The sequence below is a fragment of the Medicago sativa genome, chromosome 6, assembly GCF_051527215.1.
Source record: "Medicago sativa cultivar Bolivia chromosome 6, Bolivia_mono, whole genome shotgun sequence".
Classification (NCBI taxonomy): Eukaryota; Viridiplantae; Streptophyta; class Magnoliopsida; order Fabales; family Fabaceae; genus Medicago; species Medicago sativa.
In genome coordinates, this window is record NC_140754.1 from 42,057,051 (window position 1) to 42,065,159 (window position 8,109).

Sequence of the window (8,109 nt, forward strand, 5' to 3'; positions counted from 1 at the left end):
CAACTTTTTCAGAGATGAATATTGGGATTCCCAGGACGTTGGACCTGATTTCCAGACATTTGTATGGTTCCAAGCCCATCTCTTCTCTTGTCTTCCCAGCCAGAGAAGGGCTTATCAGAATCTTCTGCTTCTCTTCAGCTTCAGCTGCAGCTTTGTTGTAGACGGAGGCTCTGACCCAGAAGTGTCTCACCAGAGCTTCATATGTTGGTCCATTCAACATAGTGAAGTAGTCTATTAGGCCCTGTGCTTCATAATAACTTCTGATGTCGCACCCATGATGTGCTAGAGATATGAAATCCACTGGATTCTCAGTTTGAATAGTTAAATCCCATTCTTCTAGCTTCATAGTTCTTCCAGCAATTTCGTAAGCAGGTGCTTCTTGTAAGGATGATTCTAGAGCATTCTGTTGTTGCATGCTAGAGGTTGATTCTGGAATATCTTGTTGCAAACTTGATGATGCCATTGATGATGATGAAGTTTTTCATGTTCTAAAGTTTTGAGAGGGAGGATTGCACTTACTTCGCAACTAAAGTTGAAAGAGGAAAGTGTTTGTAGTGAAGTGAGTAGTGTCTGAATTGGCTAAATGTTTTGAGTAAAATGTTTGCAATTCAAAAACGACAAACAAACATAGCATTAATGACAAAGGGGGCGCGTGATAGTACATTCAAAGCTATAATCATCATTTCCCTCTTACGTTATACAACCGTACACAAAAACCACGTCAGGAGTTCTCAGAGTAACTGCCAAGTTAGTGGGCCAGGTGTCACTAAAAAGTAACTTCCAGCGTTTCCACTAACTCTGCTATTCAGAAGCACAAAATCCAGCTTCTGGACTTCAGATGCTGACGTCATCATCAGAAGCACATTTTCCTCAGAACCTCAATAAAGAGCTTCTGATGGATCACAGCTTCTGAACAGACTTCAGAACCTAAATTTCTATTCAGGAGCAAGCAAGCTTTTAATCAGACACAAAGTGCATGTTCAAATTTTTCTTTATAAAATCAAATCTTTCAACAGTTAAAGGCTTAGTAAATATATATGCCCATTGATTCTCAGTATCAATGAATTGTATATCTATAATTCCTTTTTGAACATAGTCTCTGATAAAATGGTGTTTGATTTCAATATGCTTGGCTCTTGAATGCAAAATTGGATTTTTAAACAAACAAATAGCAGCAGTATTATCACAATAAATGGGAATATTGTTAGCATTAATCTGATAGTCTTCCAACTGATGTTTCATCCAAAGTAGTTGTGTACAACAACTTGCAGCTGAAATGTATTCTGCTTCTGTTGTAGACATAGCAATAGTTGCTTGTCTTTTGCTAGCCCGGGATATCAGATTATCACCCAGAAATTGACAATTGCCACTGGTTGAATTTCTTTCAATCCTATCACCAGCATAATCAGCATCACAAAATCCAACCAACTGATAATCTAAGGATTTCCAATAGAGGAGTCCAAGATTAGTTGTTCCTTTCAAATACCTGAAGATTCTCTTAACAGCAGCTAAATGAGATTCTCTAGGATCTGATTGGAATCTAGCACACAAGCATACACTGAATAAAATATCTGGTCTAGATGCAACGAGGTATAACAAAGAACGAATCATATCTCTGTACAGCTTCTGATCAACTTTTGTTCCGGTGTCTTCTTTGCTTAAAGTGCAGGTTGGATGCATTGGAGTGTTCATCACTTTACAATCTTCAAGCTTGAACTTCTTCAGAAGCTCCTTAGTATACTTTGTTTGATGAACATATACTCAATCTTTGCTTTGATTAATTTGAATTCCAAGGAAGAACTTCAGCTCTCCCATCATGCTCATTGCAAATTCATCCTGCATTAACTTAGAAAATTCCTTGCAAAGAGATGCATTAGTAGAACCAAATATTATATCATCAACATATATTTGCACAACAAGAATATCTTTCTTAAGAGTCCTTCTAAAGAGTGTTGTGTCAACTTGGCCTCCTTTAAAATCATTTTTAATTAAGAAATTACTTAGTATATCATACCAAGCTCTGGGAGCTTGTTTCAAGCCATATAGTGATTTCTTAAGTTTGTAAACATGGTCAGGATGCTTAAGATCCTCAAAACCAGGAGGTTGCTTGACAAACACTTCTTCTTCAATGAATCCATTTAGAAATGCACTTTTGACATCCATTTGATATAATATTATGCCATGATTAACTTCATAGGAAAGAAGTAACCTGATTGCTTCCAATCTTGCAACTGGAGCAAATGTTTCAGTATAATCAATGCCTTCTTGTTGACTGTAACCTTGTGCAACAAGTCTTGCTTTGTTTCTGGTTACTTCACCTTGTTCGTTCAACTTGTTTTTGAATACCCATTTTGTTCCAATAATGTTCTTGTGCTGAGGTTTGGGTACCAAATCCCACACATCATTCCTTTGAAACTGATTAAGCTCTTCTTGCATAGCCAGTATCCATCCATCATCTGAAAGTGCTTCATCAACTGTAGCAGGTTCAATCATTGATAATAGTCCTATTATAGACTCTTCTTGTCTGAAATATGATCTTGTTCTTCTAGGACTATCTTTGTTTCCAATGATTTGATCCTCAGGATGTGAAGACTTGTACTTGAATTTACTCTTGGGTTGAATAGCCTGCTGAGAGCCATCTTGAGCTTCATCAGAAGCAGCTTTATCTTGTGCTTCTGAGGTGGGTTCAGCTTCTGGACTGTCTTCAGATTCAGCTATCTGATCAGGTTCTGAAGTATCTTCAGGAACCTGTATCTCTGCAAAACTTTCATCTTGCTCTGGAGTTTTACTTCCAGGCTCTTTGTCATCAAACTTAACGTGCATTGATTCTTCAACACAAAGTGTTTCTGAATTATACACTTTGTATGTCTTTGAACTTTCAGAGTAACCTAAGAAGATTCCTCTTTGGGCCTTGGCATCAAATTTCTTTAGGTAGAGCTTGTTATTTAGAATGTAACATGTACATCCAAATTGATGAAAGTAAGAGAGGTTGGGTCTTCTTCCCTTAAAGAGTTCATATGTTGTTTTCTACAAGATAGGTCTGATATAGATTCTATTTTGGACATAAAATGTTGTATTCACTGCTTCTGCCTAGAAATGTTTAGCCAAATTGTTTTCATGAATCATGGTTCTAGCCATTTCTTGTAAAGTTATATTCTTTCTTTCTCCAACCCCATTTTGTTGTAGAGGTCTAGGAGAAGAGAATTCATGGACAATTCCAAGTTTTTCACAAAAATTTTCAAATGGCTCATTTTCAAACTCTCCACCATGATCACTTCTGACTTTCAAAATTTTCATTTCTTCTTCAGACTGTATTTGAGTGTACACTACACCATTTTTCACTTTAGGCAACGACGCAAAAGCGTGGTTTAAAGCATCAAAACCGTTGCCTAAAGGTTTTTGCGACGATTTTCCACGCGTGGTATATACGGCCGTTGCCTATTCCATAAGTCACGGTTTTTTCACTTCAGGCCACAAATCCGGAAACCGATGGCAAAATTGAGTGAAGACACCACGGTTTTTGAATCTATTTTAGACCACGGTTTCTTATATGCCACGCTAATAAAGTATTGTCTATTCTACTGTCCGCGGTTTGCTGAGATAGCTTTAAGTCACGGTTTCGTTTTTACCCATGCTTTAAAACCGTTGCCTATACATTTTTTTATTAAAAAAAAATATTAAGCGTATCTGTTATATATGTGCTTTCACTAATTCCCCTTCAATACTTATTTCTTAAAATGCACCAATTCTAAGAGATTTTATCAACTTCAAAACATACTTAAAATTAACAAATTCTAAATCAAGCACACATAGTTTTTACAAGTCCAAAATTAGCAGCTAATTTTCTACGGAAGTTGATACAACTTCAATCTGAATTATCATCAAATGACAACACATATCAACTCTTAAGCATAAGAATTTTGACAATTCACTATCAGAATGCATAGATGCTTATGTCTTTCATATATATATATGAGAGAGAGAGAGAGAGAGAGAGAGAGAGAGAGAGAGAGAGAGAAGACGCATCAGTCTTGACATTATAGTTTCGTATTAAAAAGCTTAAAATATATTCCATAAGAATGAGATGTGATAGACTAATTTATAAAATTAGTTATTCTCTTCCATTCCAACATCACAAAAATTCATTATAATAAATAATAAACAACTAAATTTTAGCCAGCACTAGAGAAGTCATCATTAAAATTCATTATTTTTATATTACATAGCTGATTACATCATTCAAACATGCCTCGTCAAACTTGGGGAGGTCAAAGTGGAATCAACAACCCAAAATTAAGAAATACAAATCATCTTCAAATAATTGACTAAGTTGTCTAATTTAATGGAATATTTATTGAATCATGTACAAAGTTCTTGCCCCTAAAACTGAACTCTATTATGTCACTAAAAGAACTTGCTCTTGAGAAAAATTCATGTACAAAGATGAGTAAGTGATTGGTAGCAATAAATACATCTAGGCATAGAACTCTACTAAAGAAATTACTTTTAATATTCAACATAGCCAATTCAAGTTTAGCTCAAAACACTTCAGTCATACATACGAGCAACAACTAGCTATTGATTCTACTCACATGCACAACATCACACAAAAATTATTGAATTGCCTATAAAAGATACAACATATAAATTCTTGAGTCACCTTTCAACATAGATTCTATTCAAGTTTAACCGCATTCTTGAGTCCCTAGTATATGGTCAGCTTTGTTGTAGTTGAATCATAGAAAGTGATCATATCATCTAGTACTTGCAGAAGTACCTGCATGTGTTCAGGTTTGAGCACTAAAATATCAATAACTAAAAGAAAAACTATGTTGAAATAATAGAACATCATTATGCTTAGCTTAGACATTGCAACCATGGTTGTCAAAATTAGGATCTCACCTAAGATCGTTTGGGTGTCGAAAAGTAAATCATAGGATCGTGTAAGATCCCGCCAAAAACAAACGTATCTTATAATCAAAAAAATAATTAATATTACTTTGACTATAATATTATATTATTAGTATTATGTTAAATAAATAAACAATAGTATTAACTATTAAAAGAATTTGTCAAAAGAATAACTACTAAAATATACATGAATTAATATATTAAATATAAGATTTATTAAGGCTAAAAACAATCAAATAATTTAAAATAGAGACCACACTTACCAAATCAGCGTTAAAAAATAGAAAATCCTGTAAAAAAAATAGCATTAAAAATTAAATTTAATTAAGAATAGCAAACAATTGGCAGACACATTCATTGTGTGAGATTTCAACATCCTTATGGTCAACCAAATCATAAATCAGCTTTTATTTGTTTTTATAACCAAATAAATGAGTTCTTATTATGAAACTGAAAGTATGCAAACTGATTGATTTTAAAAATAAAACCATGAGAAAATGAGGAAGGGTTATCGATAAAAATTGGGGCTTTTTATTTAACAATGAAATCTGAGAAAAGTAAGGTTACTTACATAGATTAGAGACGCCTGTGAGAATGAATTCGAGCATTTGTTAGATCTGTTTTAGATCTAGAACCGGAGAAGAAGATAAATGATGAGTGGAGGTTCCCAAAACGCCAAAACGAACCGGTCAAAAGAACGATCTCGTAAACATGATTGAGAAAATAGTCTTCTTTTTTAGAATAGGCTGGCGTGGTGGCCGGATCGACGCCGGAAAGCAACCAGAGGCGTGGGTTCCGTAAGGAAGAACTTCAACATGAGAGAGAGAGAACGATTGAAATTAGTGGGTCTGTGCTTTTAGGTGTGAGTGTTTTAGTTCTAAAAGGATCACGTGTTTTAGTTCCACATAAAAGGTATACATGTGGCAAGTAACTAATAAGTCTTGTTTAATTTTTTTTTTTTTAGGGAAATTCTTGTTTAATTATTATAATAATTATTAGTGTATAAAAATAATTACGTAAAGAGTAAAATTAAAAGAAAAAAATATTTCACTAAAATACAATATATTTTTTATATTAAATAAAAATAAGTTTTTTTTATGAAAGGTTTTTTTTATAGTGTCAAATATTACTTTATTAGTATGGATTGTTGCTCTATTACTAAGGGTTGTTATTATTTTAATGTGATTTAACTATACTCTCTTATAAAAAATTCTGTCAGCATTTTTAATCTCTGTAAAAAATTTCATCGACATTTATAATCCCTGTAAAATTTCTCATCAACATTTTTTATCCTTAGAAATGTTAAAACAAAATTTTACAAGAAGTAAAAAGTGTAGTGTTATTTTGTAGAGACTAATTTTTTTTTTTTAAAAAAACAATTAAGTTTGTTTTGATGCAACTATATAAAAGAAATTTTTTGTTGAAAAATCACCTCAATTCTTTAATTAGTTGTTTTATCTACCCTCTAAAATGTACTCCATCCGTTTCAAAATGAGTGTCACTTTAGCTAAAAAAATATTTCAAAATGAATGTCACTTTACATTTTCAATACAACTTTAATCTGTGTTATGTCTAATGATTATTTCATTTCATTCCTTAATCTGTGTGCAATTGGCTAAAACGACACTCATTTTGAGACGGAAGGAGTATTTTTTTGGTAGTTCATTTCATAAGAATTTCACAGTTAAGCGTGCTTGACTTGAAGTAGTCTTTGGATGGGTGACATACTAGAAATTTTTCCGGTAAGTGTGCGAGTGAGAACAAAACACGCTGAAAAGACTAGTGTTGGTTTGAAAGGTCAGACGACAATGTTTAAAATCGTCTGGTTTGTTAGAAATGGTATTAGAGTCGACCTTTCCCAGTACGGTGTGGTTCGGGGACGAACCAAGCAAAAGCTGGTTGGTATGTAACACCCAAGCCTAACGAGGGCGAGGAGTAGTCGCCGGTGCACAAGGCATGACAATAAGCGACTCCCGACAGCTTCTAGAGGATGAGTGACATATTGGAAAGTTTCTCGGTAAGCGTGCGAGCGAAGACAAAACACATTGAAAAGACTCGTGTTGGTTTAAATGGTCAGTCGACAATGCTTAAAGTCGTCGGGGATGTTACAGAAAGTGAGTTATTGTGGTAAAATTGTTTTTAAGTGTGTTGTTATTATTATCATTACTAGGGTCTAGTTAAAGAGTGCCCTAAGGGCACTATTTAAGGATTCCTAATAAAGAAATTATTCTTTAAAAAAGTCAAAAACTTCAATTTACAATGCATTGATTTCATAAACTTTGACAAAAACTTACTATTTAAAGTTATCAAACAATGCCCTAAGGGCACTTGTTAACATTTCCTTTATTGTTGTTGTTGTTGTTGTTGTTGTTATTATTATTATTATTATTATTATTATTATTATTATTATTATTATTATTATTGTTACAAAGTGTGTTGCTATATGAAAACTTATTTTTTTTGGTCGGAAGTAGGAATGGAAACAAAACCCATATCCGCGGGTAACCACCCGAACCAAACCCAAATTGACGGATTTTCCCCGCTTTGACTGGGTTTGGATATGAGTTTGGTTTTTTTCCGATTTCAAAACACGGGTATGGGACGGGTAATAGGGATAGAAGTATTTACACCAAATTCATAAAAAACACCGTTCATAATTTCAAACGTTAGCGCAATAAAAAGAGCTGAAAGACCGGCACGTGAGTGCCTGTCTTTTCCCTAGTGTCAAATAATTAGAATAATTGGGGAGAATAATGTAAAATTGAAAGACGTCAAATGATTAGAATATGATGTATTTATGGAATATTACTTAATTAGATAATTGATTATCGGTTTTTATTGGAGATTACTTTTAACTCTATTTTTCTATGGAATGATTGACTATAGATATTTAGAAGTGAAAAGTGGGTTATTATGGGAAAAATTGTTTTTAAGTTAGTTATTATAAGAAAATTTGTTTGTTTTGATTAGGAGTAAGTTTGTTTTAATTGACGGTTTTTAAAGAGAAAATAATAGGGGAAAGTTGAAATAAAAGACACAAAATAATATATTTTATATGACGTGTCATTTAATTAAAATGGAGTAAGATTATATTTTTATTAGTCATTAAATTTTATATAAAAAATAAACAATCTATAATATAGAAAAAAGGAGGAATGACTGAAAAACATGGCGGAAATATCACAGGCTATGAAATAT

At 33.2% G+C, this 8,109-nt stretch overlaps 1 long non-coding RNA gene across 2 annotated transcripts; it reads right to left on the bottom strand.

Annotated features, from left to right (window-relative positions):
* Nucleotides 1-4,312: 4,312 nt before the first annotated feature.
* Nucleotides 4,313-5,866, bottom strand: LOC146915227 (uncharacterized). 2 transcript variants are annotated; one of them, XR_015013266.1, is made up of 3 exons: nt 5,483-5,853; nt 5,175-5,201; nt 4,313-4,777 (listed from the first exon to the last, which is right to left on the bottom strand). It is a non-coding gene; the product is annotated as an uncharacterized LOC146915227 (long non-coding RNA). The 2 variants fall into 2 exon arrangements; XR_015013265.1 differs by lacking the exon at nt 5,175-5,201 and having other exon boundaries at nt 5,483-5,866.
* Between the last annotated feature and the right edge of the window lie 2,243 nt (nt 5,867-8,109).